Source organism: Thalassophryne amazonica, chromosome 14 (genome assembly GCF_902500255.1).
Source record: "Thalassophryne amazonica chromosome 14, fThaAma1.1, whole genome shotgun sequence".
NCBI classification, from domain to species: domain Eukaryota; kingdom Metazoa; phylum Chordata; class Actinopteri; order Batrachoidiformes; family Batrachoididae; genus Thalassophryne; species Thalassophryne amazonica.
In genome coordinates, this window is record NC_047116.1 from 84,632,922 (window position 1) to 84,651,835 (window position 18,914).

The 18,914-nt window shown below is 40.3% G+C and overlaps 1 long non-coding RNA gene across 1 annotated transcript; it reads left to right on the forward strand.

Annotated features, from left to right (window-relative positions):
* Positions 1-5,808: 5,808 nt before the first annotated feature.
* Positions 5,809-16,626, forward strand: LOC117524225. Its single transcript, XR_004564745.1, has 3 exons — positions 5,809-5,935; positions 8,862-8,954; positions 16,473-16,626. It is a non-coding gene; the product is annotated as an uncharacterized LOC117524225 (long non-coding RNA).
* The last annotated feature ends 2,288 nt before the right edge of the window (positions 16,627-18,914 follow it).

Genomic DNA, 18,914 nt, shown 5'->3' on the forward strand with positions numbered 1-18,914 from the left:
GTACATGGAAAGTCTCTATGATTCTGTGTGGGTGTGTCAAACTCTTCCACAATGCTGTTTTTGCAGGCTGCCTGGTCACACAGATGTATTTCTTAGATTTTTCACAGTTACATCGATGACAACACTTATGAGCATGCACAAAGCTGTGTCTCTCATGGAGACTGTTTTTACAAGGCTGCATTCAAGACTAATAGATGTGCACATGCAGTCTTCTCACAGAGGAGAGTGGCTGATGCTTCTACTGCGACAGCATCAAAAGGAACACAGTTATCACTTTAAAAATGAGTCATCATGAACAACATCACGCTTATGTATACTTTGCAATTAATTTGCAGCTTTGTTCTTAACATTAGCAACAGTTTGTCTACATTCCATTCAAAAGCTTGCTGGGATGTTTGCTCAGAGTGGTGTAAACGCTGTCAGAAACACTCAGATTGAGTACTCACAAGTACTTTGTTTTCAGCAGTCTCTGTAGCTGTTTGTTTTGATTGGCGTATGTTCACAGAAGATTCACAGCAGTGCACAAACTAACAAACAGCCAAAATCTATGTTAATATGAATTCTGTGCAACATGTCCTTTAAGCAGTTTGAGTGTGCCACTGCAAAACCCCACATTGTTTCTTTACTAGCTTTTCCAATATAATACATGGCTGAAAGCCTGGACAGATGCAAAACATATATTCAAGTAAAGATTTTCAAATTAATGAACATTTGCATTCATATATTAAATATTAAAATGAAGTCAGTCATACTTTGTACTGAATCACATGGGGACTACATTGAAGTGTATTTTATACTTTGTGTTATTGTCTGTCACAATTTGTATTTTACATGAATATGAATTTTTACCAAATAAATCCAAATTTTTGATTCCAGTTTTATTTTCCCGTACTTTTGAGTATTTCTGGTTGCCAGCAGATCATCCCGTACCTGCAATTAAAAGGAATCTTATGGCAGAACAATGTTTGAAACAAAGATATTTCAAAGTGTTGCTTGATCCACAGCTATGCATTTTATGTACTTACCTTTAATGTTTGAAATTTACACTGTGAGTCAAAATGGGAAGAAAACAGACTGCATTTGATTCCTATGGAGAAGCATTACTCACCAGAGCTCTGCATCAGTCCTGCCAATAACAGCAGCTCCATTTTTGCATTTATCTTTAGCCAAGATGATTGCCATATGTATGAAATTCACACTATTATCCCCAAAAAAAAGACCAAATTATAATGTGGATAACACCATTTGATCCTGAAGTGTCTGCAGAGGAAAAACAAGCAGGGGGTGCATTTTCTGGCAGCCCACAATTTGCAGCTGCCAAGAACAGTTTATCTATGGACCAGTAGTAAAACCAGTAGTCCATGCAAATAGGCTCTGGATACTGTTTTATATGAGATCTTAAGATAAAGTAAAAAAAAAACTGTTATATCTGATCTTTTTTAACTCAGCCGCATGGGGTGTGTGATGTCCTAAGGCCTGATAAATGAGGACGGTATCTCAGCGTCAGATAGCTGAAGCTTTTATACAACAATCATTTCCACATTGTTGTGAAAGTGTAGTGACATGGACCCACAACAGGGGGCGCAAATGAACGGTCAATAGATGAGCCAAAACGTAACAATTTAATGTTGTGAAGGTGCACAACGAATACACAGACAGTCTCAGAATCTGATAACAGTCAATTCACAAAGGTGACGTGTGGGCAGGCTCGAGGATAGAAGACGTCTGTCCTGAGAAGAGCCGGAACCACACGATTTCCGCCGCCACCGAACCTGGTGAATACTGGAGCCGCCAAGTCCCGAATTCCCAGGTGATCACCGTCCCCGACTGTCGGATCTGGTACTGCTGGCGAAGAACAAAGACAGTCAAGTGTGGGTGTGTGTACACCCCGTAACAACAACGGTGGGAATGCCACCTCCACCTCTAACACACACTCGTGCAGCGTCTGTTTAACCACTTATCTGACGAGACGAAGGACGAAACAGTCGTGACCCACGCCGGTCCTCTTGTAAGACAGCTGCAACACAATCAATCAATATAAGCAGAGAAAGTTACCTTCATAGAAGTACAATATCTCGGCGATGAGGTGGAGATGACGTCTGGGTTTTATGGAGTGCGATGATGAAGAATGAGTGACAGCTGTCGCTCCCGGCTGTGTCCGTGGCGGCAGCGCCCTCTCGTGCCTGAAGCCCGCACTTCAGGCAGGGCGCCCTCTGGTGGTGGGCCAGCAGTACCTCCTCTTCTGGCGGCCCACACAACACATAAATTCAGCATTATTTCACAATAAAAGATGGGGGAGCAACCAGAGCGCCACAGCAATGTTGAGATGTCATTAATTTCAAGCCAGCTTTTGTCTTACAAATAATGTGAAAAGGGTTGCAATTCCCGTTGTTTCAGAGTGTGCACGTGATGTCAGAGACAAAAAGTGCAACTTGAGGTTCTGCATGGCTTTCAGACAGACACCACAGAGAGTTCCTTCTGCAGCTTTGGGCATTTCTATGATGTGTTTGCAATTCTTGTGAGGCCGGCAGAACTTGTCAGAATGGCTTCTGCCTGGTGCTTTCTATTAAGTGGCACACCTGTGGCTCCAGAAATACACTGATGCTTGTCAAAGGTAAATCATTTCCCAGAATCGAGCCAAGTAAAACTGGAACTGAAATGATTTAAATTGCTTCCATATTTGGGTATAAAGAACAAAAAATGATAATCTTTTCTCCTTGGTTTTGAAATTGCATGGCGTTGGAAATTACATTTCCATATTAGTTTATATAAAATGGATTATTGTATAGTCACGTACAGTTCTGGTTGGAAGTTCGCAGACACTCATCATGGGCATGAATGTCATGTTAATTTTGAGCTTTTAATGATGTCTTTGAGCTATTCTTTTGCCAGGGTGGAATGATTATAAATGCCTTTAAAAACAAGATTTAGATACTCATGGGATAATTCAGGGGTCTCCAGTGACCTTGCCTCCTCCTGTCTCTCTTATCCCGCGCGTCTGTCAATTTGAAAGAAGGTTTTGACCAGTTATTTAAATTTAAACACAATTACCCTGAGGGCTAAACCACCGCTCAGAGATTTATTAAACAGAATTTCAGTGTCACAGAATTTAACAGAATTCAGGTTTTACAGAATGAGTGACATAGATTAAATCATACCCAGAAGTTCTAAGGGTCCCAGTAGCTAAGAGCTTCCAACCAGGCGTCTGGTGTTCCAGCAAGCTCTCAGCAAAGAGGAACCCTGAACAGTGGGCTGGACTCTGTTTTTATACTCATCTGTCTTCTTATGCTAATGCAATGATTCATGCTAATCTGAGGCGTTGTCCTTCATCTGAGTGGTCTTCATCCCTCTGCTTCATGGCATTGGTCCTGCCCACGTGCACCGTAGAGTCTTCTTGCTTCCTCTTTCTCCTAATGCTGCATTTACACATAACGACGGCATGCCACGAATGCCATGAAGTATACATTTTTGGCCGCTGATCACGAATGTGATGATTTGAGGCAGAGGTGTCAGGTGTCCTCAGGAACTGCTGCAGCCTGTTACCACGTGTTACGATTAATGGTACGCGTAACAGCGCATCATTAAGTTCTGTCACGTTGTGAATGAGGTGAATTGTCTCCACACACACCCATATTCATTCAACCGTCAGCTGCTGAACAATTCAGGTCGCTCCAGTTTGCTTCTCAAAATCCACACCACAAGAACATGCTTAGTTAGGCTCTGTGGCACAGAGAGGAGGAGGAGACGAAGAGAGCCAGATGTATGGCTTCACGCGGCTCTTGCTCGTTTTCCCAAATATTAGGCACATGCAGCAGGTGGAACACCTGGAGCACTGGAACAAGACTTTTAGCCAACTTGGCATCACTGTCCTTCTTCAGCATACTGCAGCAATGAAATTGAATGCAGTGCAGCAGGGTTTAATTGTGCACATGTCAGAGAACGCTGTCACGCTCTGTTAAGGATCAACACTAATCAAGATGGATCAACGCGCTCAGTTGCAACCTCCACAACATGAAGTGAAATGAGGGTGGTGTGTGACATTTGTGGAAGATTTTTTTGACAGCCAAAAACATGCGCCACGAAAATCACGACTATCACGCACCAACACGTGCTATTATTTATTGTTGGTGAGCTCATACCTTATGTGCAGTTATTTCTAGCTCACTGATTCTGCTCTTTTTCTCTCTGTCCGAGGCACTGATGAGACCTCCTGTGGATGACAGCTACGCACCCCAGGGTGCTGGACTGACCACAAGATGCCCTGGCTGAAGCTGATCCAGTAGCCCATGGACCACGTTGCTGAGGGTGACCTCTCTGAGCCACTGCAGTCTGCTTTTGGAATGCAGTCTTCCATGAAGACAGCTTTTTCTGAAGTGAAACTGATGAGGCAATGGATGGACACTGGCCCTGCACCCCAGGGCGCTGGACTGATCTCACGGTGCCCTGTCTGTGGTGAAGGCATTTGGCTTGTCCATGTGGGCAGCTGCAAATTTCTAGCTTGAAGAAACTGGTTTTGGAGTAGAGGCTTCTTTCGTGGTCGGCACCCTCTCTGTTACATGTTCAGATACAGTTCATGGCAATGTAAAACTCGCTTCACTGTGGACAGTGATGCTAGTTTCCCAGCAGTTTGCAGTTCGTGGCAGGCCTGAGTCTTGGTGGTTCCTGAACACCTTAACCAATTCCCTCTCATCTAATAGTGACAGTTTGGGTCTTCTTCCAGACCTTGGCAAAGTGGTGACACATCTCTCTAACTGGTACTTATGTACAATTGTTTGAACGGATGATCTTGAAATCTGCAGTGGTTTAGAAATGGCTCCAAAAGGCCTTCCCAACTTATGTAAATCTACAATTCTCCTTCTTAAGGCCCTCTGACACTTGCACGACTTTGATGCACACACTTGCACGCACATTGTCGTGATGATCCCACCTGCTGTGTACCCAGCTGGACACCATGCTTTGTCCCATTGGCTGCCACGCGCTCTGCACTGGATGCTGCGTATATAAAATAATTACTTCATGGTGGATTAATCATTTTCTCTGCAAGTTAGCTTTTGAAAACGGCTCTAATCGCTTCCTGAATCACAGAGGACCACTCCAGCAGCAGCAGTGTGAGTGCATGTGCTGAACGAGACAGAGAAAGCATTTGGAGCCATCTATGAAGGTAAGTATTTGTCATGTTCACATTGTCATGGCATGGTAAAACAGTTGCATGTTCTTTCCTTCTTGTGCGCAGTTGTAAAAGTACGTTTATAATAGATTTAACATCTCGTTCTAATCGTTCAGACGAGCTGTGCTCTGATGTGGTGCGCTGACGCAGTCACTCGCTCTGCTCACTTCTTCTTGTAGAACCTTCAGCACCACATATTAAAATATTTAAATGAATGTATGTATAGATTTGCGCCTGTATGTATGTCAACCTTATGTGGATTAGAGAAGATCCAAAATAAATTGAAACTTGTACCCTCTATTTTTGTTTTGTCAAGTAAGTAATGATGTGTGCTGTTCAATCATTCCACCCTGGCAAAAAAACAAACAAACAAAAAAAAAAAACAACCAGTTCAACAACATCATTGAAAGCCCAAAATTGCCATGACATTCATGACCATGATGAGTGTATGTAAACTTCTGACCACATCTGTTTGAGTGCTTGGTGGCAGAGAAAAACAGACTTTGCTGTGTCTGGTTAAATGAAGTGAACAGAGAAGCAGAGAATAGAGTGAGGATGAACTTGTTTTTTACAGTGAATCAGTGGGTGTGTCCGATTTATTAGAGTAGGTTGTTACATACGGAGGAAGTGATCCAGTTTCAGATGACAGCTGTGTGCTGATGTGAGCAGGCGAAAACAACTCTGATCCAAATAAATCTCTGAAACCACTTTCATCTGTGTCTACAAACTGCGATACTTCAAGAGAAATGACACAGGAAATCCGCGATGGTGAGTCTTCTCTGGTCGGAGCATAAATTACTGAATAAAAGTAATTCAGTATGAATTCAGTGTGCTGTGGGGTTTAGCACGGTAGATTTAAGACATGCCAGGAAATAATCCATCAGGTTTTAAAATTTTCTTTCAAATCTTTGTTTACTTTTACCTTTTGAAGACAACACACCTGTCAGAAGTAGGGTTTGAAGAACAGGTTGGACAAGTTGAAGAACAAAGAGCAAAACACAGATGGATTTTGCACCCTGTAAGGGTGATTCAGTGAATTTCTGTGAGAAAGGATCAAGGTGCTGCTATCAGCAAACTGAGTGATAAACCCAGCCAATGATGATTTAATCTGACAATAATTCACACATACTGTGGACTAGTGAACCACTCAGAGTAGTTTCTTCTTTTCTGTGGCCAACAGGATCCACAGCACTTCCAACTTTAGACAACATGAACAAAAGCAGAAAAACATCAGCATCAATTCAACAGGAGGTAGCTGCTTCCAAAAAATATCTTGCAAATTGCAATTGTTTCCAAATACGTTTGACACAATGTTATTTCAGCAATATACAAATAATAAATGTTTATGAGTTCAATGAGTACAAATATTTAATTGTACCAAATATTTAATCTCAGTAAAAGATGGAATGTTCCATCTTTCACTGAATTAAATATTTGTTCCATTGAAAGAATGAAAAAACATTCTTTATTTGTTTTGTATAATGTCTAAAATAGATCTTTGTCATTTGATATTTTATTAATGTATAAACAGAAAAGGGACTTACATTTTGGTGTTCCACTGGTGCTTAACAGTCCAACACAAACTTTAAACAGGAGTCTAACATTTTCGACGATGTAGTCCGTGATGCTGTGCACTGACCTTGTGTACTTCAAAAAATAAATAAATCCATCCATCCATCCATCTTCTACTGCAATTAAGGGTTGCAGGGGGCTGGAGTCTATCCCAGCAGTCATAGGGCGTGAGGCGGGGTACACGCAGGACAGGACGCCAGTCTGTCGCAGGGCCACAAACAGACAAACAAACACAGACACACCCACACGCACACCTAAGGACAATTTAAAGATTCCAATCCACCTAACCCGCATGTCTTTGGATGTGGGAGGAAACCGGAGCACCCGGAGGAAACCCACACAAACACGGGGAGAACATGCAAACTCCACACAGAAAGGCCACGGGAATTGAACCCACAACCTTCTTGCTGTGAGGCAACAGTGCTAACTACTAATCCACCATGCCGCCCCAAATAAATAAATAAATAAATAAAAATAAAATTTCTGATGTGAAAAATCACATCAGAAATTTTTCCAGCTTTTCATCCTAACAGTTCTTCATGCCTCCAGATGGCTTACAGCATAGTGGATTTTTGTGTGTGTGTGTGTGTGTGTGTGTGTATGTGTGTGTTAGAAGAATTAGCAGCATCAGTTAGCTCCTTCAAATTGCCATCCTCCAGCAAAACAATCTCTGCTATGTTTAGCTAAACTCCGCCCCCAGTAGAGTGAGCGTGATCGGGGCGTGCAATAGTACATTTCATATAGCACCAAAATTACACACAAAAAAAGAACTATTGGACGGTTCGTGAAACACAACGGCAAAGGGTATGAATAATCCATGTCACGTGACATACAACCCACCAGTCAAATGACAAGGATCCATTCAGCCTTAATATCAATATTTGGGGAAAAATTATGTATGAAAATAATCATTCAGTCATAAAACATACTGCCAAAAATGTCCATGTTTTATTCCTTTGCACTTTGTTTCAAGGCAGTTTTCAGACGTGACTGGAAGGTAGACTGGAATCTCATTTGGAGGAATTGAGCAAAACAAAAACTAAAAATAAACATGTCTGTATGTGCTTGTAATAGAAAAGTAACAATCAACAAACTCTGTAAAGCAAGTGTCAGAAATCAAGGTTAGAGGGCTGGCTTTGCTCAGGTACCCTCATGCTGTCCAGTATACTATCACACATAAACATTATTTCTAATATTTAACTGAACATTTTGCAAATGTCAACAGGCTTACTGTTCCATTGTTGCCAACACTTAAATACAAATACAAAATAAGAAACATATATACACTCAAAAATGGCTCTTTAGATTAACTCAATTCAATTATATGCAGGATTTCCATCTAAAAAATATATGTAGCCCCAATTCAAAGAAAATACATTCATACAAATAATGTAATTTAATTTAGTTGGGACTACATATATTTTTTAGATAGAAATCCTGCTCATAATTTGAGTTCATCCAGTAAGTCATTTGTTTAAGTGATATCACTCAAAAAACTGACTTATTGGATTGGATTCCAGCTAATAAATATATGTAGCCCCAATTCAAATAAAATACATTAATGCAAGATAATGTAATTTAATTTAGTTGGGACTACATATATTTCTTAGGTGGAATCAATCCAGTGAGTCAGTTTTTTGAGTCACTTAAAGAAATGATTTATTGAATGACCTCAATTCAATTAGGGGCAAGAATTCCATCTAAAAAATGTATGTGGTCCAAATTAAATTAAGTTAAATTAAATTATCTCGTATGGATGCACTTTATTTGAGTTGGGGCTACATATATTTATTAGGTGGAATCCAATCCAGTGAGTCAGTTTTTTGAGTGTATCACTTAAACAAATGACTCACTGGATGAACTCAATTAAATTATGAGCAGGATTTCTATCTAAAAAATATATGTAGTCCCAACTAAATTAAATTGAATTATCTTGCATGGATGCACTTTATTTCATTTGGGGCTTACAGATATTTATTAGACTGAAATCATGCCCACAATTCTACTGAGTTTATCCAGTGCATCAGTTTTTTAAGTGTATGAAAGAAGTGTTACTTCAAACAGTGGGTGGTTTTGATACTTGAGCTTCCTCTCACAGGTTTCTGTGTGCTTGTGTTCGTAGCCATCAGACGCATGATGCAGAAGATGCGGGGCGAGGAGGTAGACGAAAGACGGCCCAAGAAAACCAGAAAAGCAGCATCGAGCCAGACAAAAGGTTGATTAGGTATAAATGATGGGACATTGAAAATCATTGCGACCTGCTGGGGTTTTGGCAGTCAAGGAAGAAAGACATCTCAGGCTATCTCACATCTCTGTAGGATAAGAGTACTTACAGTGTGTAACCATCATACCCGCTGTGTATCAGTAGAAACAGCAACTGTGGTATTGCTTCTCAGTCTGCGTCATCATTACAATGGAATTGTTTATATTTGTATTGAGAAATATTCCATATATGTTTTTTCAGGATTACACCACCCACATACATACACACAATAAATTCCTTTAATTTAACAGTTGCAATTGAAATAAATACAAATATTATTTCTGTCAAGTCTGTCTCATATCTTTTTTAAACTACACCATTACGTTCTTCATGTAGAGCTATCAATATTGGCTCAGTGGGCCTCAGGGCCTGCAGAAGACTTAATTGCAATCAATATCTGGAAAAATAGGATTTGTTGAAGATGTTTACTTTTATTACAGTACCTTTAATAAAATAAAAAATCCCAATTAACCTGGCACATATATATATATATATATATATATATATATATATATATATATATATATATATATATATATATATATATATATATATATATATATATATATATATATATATATATATATATATATTTGCTGCGTATTACACCCTATCATGCCCAAGCTCAACTGGGCCTCAGCCCAGACCACCTATGCAACTCAGGCCAGACAAGTGCAGCACGCTGACCAAGAGCACCCGCACTACTCAAACAAAATGGCTTTGAGGGGGTTCAAATATGCTAGAGTCCCTTTATACAGAAAGTAGCGACAACTGAGAACACGGCAACATTTTGGGGCCATTTGTGCTGAACTACTGAACAAACCTTTTATGTTTTCAAGATTTTTTATTTTCATCAGTTAACCACATACAGCAACACATCCAGATACAGGTACTATCAAAATACATATAAAATACAATTTTTTTGATGATTTATTTAATTAATTTAAAGCCTGATTTATGTTTCTGCAACTCTGTAACTGCGTGTCATTCAATGACTTTGACGTGCATGACATTTTGAAGTTCTCCATTGCTGAATTATGCTTTATTCTGGATTAATTTGTCCTCAACAAGCCTTTTCTTTCTGCAATCATCACCTTCAATTAAAGGTAAAGTGTACAATTTCCTCTTTATCTGAGTCCGTGTTGTAAATTTGCAGACTTATTGTAATGTAATCAGCGTGCAAACTCCAAAAACCTACACAGCTAGGAAAAATGACACACTGAACATGACGTATTTTATCATAACTGCCACAGCTGTCATTTTTACACACAGCATACATATTGTGCAAACAGTAGCTGTAGTTACACCCAACTCTGTACCCATGGGTGTTTTGGACTTAAAATAACATGTGATCAGGTGCAGTTTTTGTTTGCTGATATCGTGAGACAGCAGAAGACAAGCGCACATGAACCACCAAAAGATGGGACTAGTTTTCTGCTATTTATATGGTGAAATATTCAGATACTCCTTATACAGGGGATTTGTGATGTGTTAACACTCTGTATTTATACACAAACACATGCATTAGTGTGTCAAACTACAGCAAAGTTAAGCATAAACAAAATAAAAGCATAAGAAGGAGGAACAAGGCTCTCAACCGCTTCACGTCAGGGATCTTTGGTGGCTGCTGCAGTAAATGATCCACTCACATTATGTCTCTTTGTGTCCAGATCTGTTAACTCGCCAGAAAACCTCTCAATTGAAACCCCATAAAATTGCAATATACCATATTCAAGCACACATAACATGATAACAATCTGATTGTTTTCATTTATATTACAACAAAACCCACCTACGATTAGCTGACTAAATACAACTCCTTTGTCCTCTGTGCCTTAATTTGTGCTCAGATTGGATCTGGACATTCCCCAAATGCACTTGTGTTATGCGCGTTTGTCCATGTGCTACAGATTGTCAAGATCGGGGGCTAAGTGTTTAGAAGAGCAAGTGCCTGCATCAAATATTCAGTCAATTTTGCAAATTTTTATTTGTTTCACCAGTTAGCAAATAGACAATCAAATTGACTGGCATTTACTTTAAATACTTTAATTCTAGAATAGAATTTAAAATTCTTCTTCTTACTTATAAGGTTTTGAATAATCAGGTCCCATCTTATCTTAGGGACCTCGTAGTACCATATCACCCCAAAAGAGCGCTTCGCTCTCAGACTGCAGGCTTACTTGTAGTTCCTAGGGTTTGTAAGAATAGAATGGGAGGTAGAGCCTTCAGCTTTCAGGCTCCTCTCCTGTGGAACCAGCTCCCAATTCAGATCAGGGAGACAGACACCCTCTCTACTTTTAAGATTAGGCTTAAAACTTTCCTTTTTGCTAAAGCTTATAGTTAGGGCTGGATCAGGTGACCCTGAACCATCCCTTAGTTATGCTGCTATAGACTTAAACTGCTGGGGGTTTCCCATGATGCACTGAGTGTTTCTTTCTCTTTTTGCTCTGTATGCACCACTCTGCATTTAATCATTAGTGATTGATCTCTGCTCCCCTCCACAGCATGTCTTTTTCCTGGTTCTCTCCCTCAGCCCCAACCAGTCCCAGCAGAAGACTGCCCCTCCCTGAGCCTGGTTCTGCTGGAGGTTTCTTCCTGTTAAAAGAGAGTTTTTCCTTCCCACTGTTGCCAAGTGCTTGCTTACAGGGGGTCGTTTTGACCGTTGGGGTTTTTCCGTAATTATTGTATGGCCAAACAGTTGCCCCAAGGCGCCTTATATTGTAAGGCGCCTTGGGGCAACTGTTTGTTGTGATTTGGCGCTATATAAATAAAATTGATTTGATTTGATTTGAAATAGTGTCCACTATCGGACACTATCGGATAACACTTTCTCTAGTAATCCTGTTTCATACTGCTCAAACACATCACAGCAGTCTGTCAGACTCAGCCCGACGTCTCCAGAAGACAGCTGTTTTCCATGAAAAACAGACTCAGATCTCGCATATATTAATCCTGTGGAGTTGGTTCTTTGTTCCCTGATTCATTTCTTACTCTTTCATCCTCTTTTATCCTCTCTTCACACACGTCATCCTGTTGTCAATAAGTCGATTTCTGTATATGCAATGATGTCTGCAGGGTTGCATTATTTCTGCAAGGAGGGTTCACTAGGTTCAGGCAGAGAGGAAAAACAGGAAGGTATGAATTTGGATGTGCCAGGCTTAGTCTCCTCCATTAAAAACACAAATGTGCACACAATTCTGAATGCATCTGAATACAATCAGTTTTGCATATGTATGCATTTGTGCTTGTCTTAAAATTGATCAATTCGCTGCTGTTTGTACAGTTTATTCACTGTAGTCCTGCAGATGCGCCATGTGCACAGTGTTGATGAACTGAACAAAATAATGCTCACACAGTCACATTTGTCAGATATTTTTGCTCTTAAACCTCTGGAGGTTAACCGTGGCCTTTCACTGAAGTCTGTACAAACTCCCACCAGTAAACACTGGCTAATGAAACTTTGCTGAGCTTAGAGCGGCATTCACTGCTCCAGGCATGAAACAGGATTCTGCACATAAATCCTCCAACACAACAAATGCAGTTGATTTTCTGCCAGATCGAGGTAGCAGCTGCACTGAATGATGGTGTGTTTACACAGTGGAGGCAACACTTTTGCAGTCTGTACATTGCACTGCTTATTACAGGGTATTGTGGATGTGGCAAAGCGCAGGACCAGCGCATGCTCCAAGACTTGACTTGATTTTGAGTCAATCGTCTCCTGTAAATGTGCCCAGCTCCATGTGTGAAAGGGGTCAATAGGGGTGTGGAAATAAATCGATTCACATCAGAATCACGATTCTTGTCCTTAATGATTCAAAATGGGATGGGAGGTGATGGTCTAGTGGTTAAGTGTTGGGCTTGAGACCAGAGGATCCTTGGTTCAAATCCCAGCCTGACCGGAAAATCACTAAGGGTCCTTGGGCAGAGTCCTTAATCTCCAAGTTATTCCCCGTGTGTAGTGAGCGCTTTGCATGCCAGCACTCTAACATCAGTGTGTCTGTGTGAATGGGTGAATGTAAGGCATAATTGTAAAGCGCTTTGAGCGTCTGATGCAGATGGAAATTCAGTCCATTTATTCAAAATCGATTCAGAACTTTCAAAAATCTATTTTTAAAATAACGTTGTCAGTTTCAGTTCGTTTCTCGTCAGTGCCATAAATGTGGAGTTGCTGTCATGCATTCCTCTCGTCTTCCATACAACAGTTTGTGCTACGTTAGCAAAGATTAGCTTGGCTCGTTGTTAGCATGCAGTAGCAGCAAATGCAAGAAGGTCAACCTGCTCCACCAACATTAAAAGCGAGCGTTTGAGTGCACTTTGGATTCTACAGTGTCCCGGGTAAGAATGAACATGATATGACCAACTCTATTGACGCCTTTATGGTGTCAAATCTCACGCGTAATCACGTTCTCACTGGGGAGGCCGAGATTTCGTTGTCAGTGTAAACAAGCGTTTGCAGCAACTTGTTTGCAACATTGCGGCGTTATGGAGGTGACTTCAGCCAAAATATATATTTAGGTGTTTAAGATAATCGTGAGTCTTTAATGTGAGGTTTTTTTTTTTTTTAAAGCGTGTTGCTGTTAGGATTGCGTGTTGGGAACCTGTTTTTTTCTGGTATCCTTATGAAATTATTCGATCCATCGACATCAATAGCGATTCCCTTATCGGTCCTTCAGAGTGGCCGTTGTTTTTTGGGGGTGTTTGTCAGGAAAATGATCATTTCTCTACATTGATTAGAGACCCTGCAGCAGGTTTGTAATCAATTGTTTCTGCAGCGTGGCTTTGCTTTGAACCTTGAACTAATGAAGCAGTGGTTCAATCTTCAATCTGCTGCTCCGTTGGTTCTTTGTTTTACTTCGCTTTATCTTAATTTTTCCCCACTAAAACCCTAAAGAGCATATGTCTGTGAGTAATATTTACCTTTTTTATGTTAAACTGACCTGTTATGGTCTTCTGAAACAGTTGATAGATGTATTTTATAACTTAAAAACAGGAGCGACGCTAACACATTAGCATGCCTATGGCATTTTCAATGTTAAAGTTAGTGTTAAGCTGAGCCATTATCAAGCCTCCCTCCCCAGCGCGCAAAGGATTCTGGGATACTCTATGCAAGCTGCGCAAAATGAAGGTCAAACATTTTGGAAACACAACAAATGCTGGAGCACATTTAGCACATCATCACCCTGAAATGAAAGAAGCAGAGCAGCAGAACAGCTAACGCTAGCCAGCCACCCGCGCCAGGGTACAGTTAAATGAAAACTTCATCTTCACCAACAAAGCTATCACCTACCACCTATCCCGGGTTCTAGAGAACTGTTAAGGTGTAGCTAATGCAGCCTCAAGAAGAGACAGCTGCTATTGTTGTTACTACTACTGTGCTAATGCTACTTGCAAAAATGAAGGTGTAAAAAGTTCAAAGGAAATAGAAGAAAGGCTATACGCCCAACCATTGGGCAAATAAATATAATGTCTTATCTTATTCGCCCAACCGTTGGGCAGGTAAGTCATACATTGAACGTTACATGCACAACCGTTGGGCAGATAAATATAATGTCTTATCTTATTCGCCCAACCATGATCGTGTATTTGACATGTTTTGTGCATCTAAACTACGTTTTTTACACCACTTTTTAAGGTTCTATTGCGGCGTATGTTTGACACATTTAATGGCGCCGTCTTTAATTACTGTGAAAACACCGCAATGGATGAAAACAGACAAACTTCATAAGCATTTTGAACAGAAGCCTGTTAACGACAAAACAGTTTTTGAACAAAATGCTGCTTGTTGGCTGTAAGATGGTGTTAGTTTAACACTGTTCCCTGGGTGTGATGAGCCAAACAGAACCACTTTAGATCACAGCTCCTCCACGGGCTGCAAACCCTCCCGCAGCCGGTGAGAAAATATCCGCCTTTTTTCCCTCCCACGTTGAAACCGGAAGTGAGCTTACAAGCACGCTCATTGGTCGGTTGTGGTTGGGCGTATATGCTGGCGTATTTACTTTATTGACCCAACGGTTGGGCGTATAGCCACTCTCTAGAAGAAAATAGAAAAATATGGCATGAACGTTTTAGCATAGTTGGTAATGATGATGCAGAACAAAAGTTTCTCTCCCCTTAACTACTAGTACTAGTACTGGTACTAAAGTGCTCAATAGCCTACAGTTGTGCTCAAAAGTTTACATACCCTGGCAAAATTTTTGCTTTTTTTTGGCCTTTTTAAGAGAATATGAATGACAACACAAAAACATTTTTTCACTCATGGTTAGTGGTTGGGTGAAGCCATTTATTGTCAAACAACTGTGTTTCCTCTTTTTAAATCAAAATGACAAGAGAACTACCCAAATGAACCTGATCAAACGTTTACATACCCCTGTTCTTAATACTGTGTATTGCCCCTTTAACATCACTGACAGCTTGGAGTCTTTTGTGGTAGTTTTGGATGAGGCTCTCTGATGGTAAAGCTGCCACTGAATATGTCTTGGACTTTATTTACATCAATTACAAAGAAATACAAACAATATGGCACTCTATGGTAAATCTGCATGGAGTAGACAGTTCTCAAAAACTGAGTGACTGTGCAAGAAGTAGAAGACACCCAGACAACCCAGAAGAAGTTATAGGCTTACGTGGCTGTAATTGGAGAAATTATGCACAGTGCAAGCTTTGCATTTTGTATCACCAGTTATCTGACCTGAAAGTTTAGCTACAAATTGCCAAAAGGTACATCTGAGATGCAAGCCTAGATTTGATCTGTTTTGGTGAAAGAAAATCCTTCTCTGCTCTACTCCACTATGAAGCCAAGAGTAGTGATAGTTTTGCCCTTTTGATGCAACTCCAGTTTTATCTGGAGAAACATACACAGCAGCTGGTGTTCCAGAGAGGTCTCCCATCCAAGTACTAACCAGATCCCGCATTGTTGGCTTCTGAGATTTGACGGGATCAAGCTGACACAGAGCAGACTGGCTGCACAAAATAAATAAATAAGAAAAACTAAAATAAATCTGTCACCTGATTCACTTCAAAAGGCCCGCATCCCAACAGCGATGTGTAAAATGAAGGCTTCAATTTTATGACGCAGACAATTGAGACATACTAACGTGCATCATACCGTCACGCACCTTTCTTAGCACACTGCAGCGCACTTGGATAGATCCTGAAATTAGCAGCTTTATGTACTGAATTGATTTAGAATCAAAAATGGATTTTGAATCAAATCGTGACCCCATGAATCAGAATCTAATCAAATCATGAGGTACTGAAATATTCACACCCATCGTGGCCAATATAAGAAACTCACTTTCTTTCTAACGTCAACCATTCCCCCACAACTCCAAAAACACCAAAATCAGCAAATTTGGAGACTTGGGTGTTGAGGATTTAAGCAATTTAGTGAAATACAAGACAAAGTATGTATGTTTTTGGGTAATTAATGGAAAAAAGAACATGAAACTAAACCTAATTATCTCTCCACAGGACAAGGGGCTGGGAAGTCCAGTGAGGACAACTTCACGTCTAGGCCCACTCCGAATGGCTATGACCTGACAGTGGCCCAGTGTGGACCCTGAGGGTAAGCTGAGAGCTGGAAAGTAGAACGGCGGGCAGATAATGAGACCAACACACAGAAACACACACTGTGTTGAGCAATTTAGTTCAGCTTGGTAACAGCACACTGACTGTAACAATCAATATCATATGATGCATGAAATTATGAATTATGAAGTTTGATTTGGCTGTTTTTGTACCCTGGACAATTTACAACCATTCTCAACACACACACACACACACACACACATACAAATCTAATAATTTCTAAAAGCACGCATTACATCATGTGCCGTCGCCCGCCTACTTCCAGTTCTTGGTTTCCTTCAGGTTTCATTCAGCAAAGTGAGCAAACAGCCAGCAGAGAGAATGAAAGCCTGACCACCAATTACTTAGCCAAGGAACTGATCAGACCGGATAAATATTAAACAGTCTGCTGGTGATGCTGTGCTCAAGCCTTCGTGTTTTTTTGCTTTAACTCTATCGTACATTTGCTTTATATGTGTGAATTCTTGATCTTTGATTTTACTGTAAAGCACTTTGGAATAAATGAATGAATGTTGATGTTGATCTTGTTGATGTATTATTCACAGACCTGTTTATTTCTATCACTCTACCATTTTCAGCTTTAAAAAAAGGCGGCATACACCTCCAAATTCCTCAGATTGCCGTTGAATGAAGGAAAAGCGGACTCACAATCTCCGGCATGGAAGTCGAACTTTCTAACCAGAAGGCTAAAACCCAGGACCCTGGCCTTGTGACCAGAGAATTCTTTTGAGTCAGGTTTATTAACTACAGTAGTGTTCAGAATAATAGTAGTGCTATGTGACTAAAAAGATTAATCCAGGTTCCAGTAGATTCAGTAGATTCTCACAAATCCAACAAGACCAAGCATTCATGATATGCACACTCTTAAGGCTATGAAATTAGGCTATTAGTAAAAAAAAAGTCAAAAAGGGGGTGTTCACAGTAATAGTAGTGCGGCATTCAGTCAGTGAGTTCGTCAATTTTGTTGAACAAACAGGTGTGAATCAGGTGTCCCCTATTTAAGGATGAAGCCAGCACCTGTTGAACATGCTTTTCTTTTTGAAAGCCTGAGGAAAATGGGATGTTCAAGACATTGTTCAGAAGAACAGCGTAGTTTGATTAAAATTTTGATTGGAGAGGGGAAAACTTATACACAGGTGCAAAAAATTATAGGCTGTTCATCTACGGTGATCTCCAATGCTTTAAAATGGACAAAAAAAAACCAGAGACGCATGGAAGAAAATGTAAAACAACCATCAAAATGGATAGAAGAATAACCAGAATGGCAAAGGCTCACCCGCTGATCAGCTCCAGGATGATCAAAGACAGTCTGGAGTTACCTGTAAGTGCTGTGACAGTTAGAAGACGCCTGTGTGAAGCTATTTGCAAGAATCCCCTGCAAAGTCCCTCTGTTAAATAAAAGACATGTGCAGAAGAGGTTACAATTTGCCAAAGAACACATCAACTGGCCTAAAGAGAAATGGAGGAATATTTTGTGGACTGATGAGAGTAAAATTGTTCTTTTTGGGTCCAAGGGCCGCAGACAGTTTGTGAGACGACCCCCAAACTCTGAATTCAAGCCACAGTTCACAGTGAAGACAGTGAAGCTTGGTGGTGCAAGCATCATGATATGGGCATGTTTCTCCTACTATGGTGTTGGGCCTATATATCGCATACCAGGTATCATGGATCAGTTTGGATATGTCAAAATACTTGAAGAGGTCATGTTGCCTTATGCTGAAGAGGACATGCCCTTGAAATGGGTGTTTCAACAAGACAATGACCCCAAGCACACTAGTAAACGAGCAAAATCTTGGTTCCAAACCAACATAATGTTTTGGAGTGGCCTGCCTAATCCCCGGACCTAAATCCAATTGAGAACTTGTGGGGTGACATCAAAAAAGCTGTTTCTGAAGCAAAACCAAGAAATGTGAATGAATTGTGGAATGTTGTTAAAGAATCCTGGAGTGGAATAACAGCTGAAAGGTGACTCCATGCCTCGCAGATGTGAAGAAATCATGAAAAACTGTGGTTATACAACTAAATACTAGTTTAGTGATTCACAGGATTGCTAAAAAAGTAATTTGAACATAATAGTTTTGAGTTTGTAGCGTCAACAGCAGATGCTACTATTATTGTGAACACCCCCTTTTCTACTTTTTTTTACTAATAGCCCAATTTCATAGCCTTAAAAGTGTGCATATCATGAATGCTTGGTCTTGTTGGATTTGTGAGAATCTATTGAAACTCCTGGTACGTTGTTTCCCATGTAACAATAAGAAATATATGCAAAACCTGGATTAATGTTTTTAGTCACACAGCACTACTATTATTCTGAACACTACT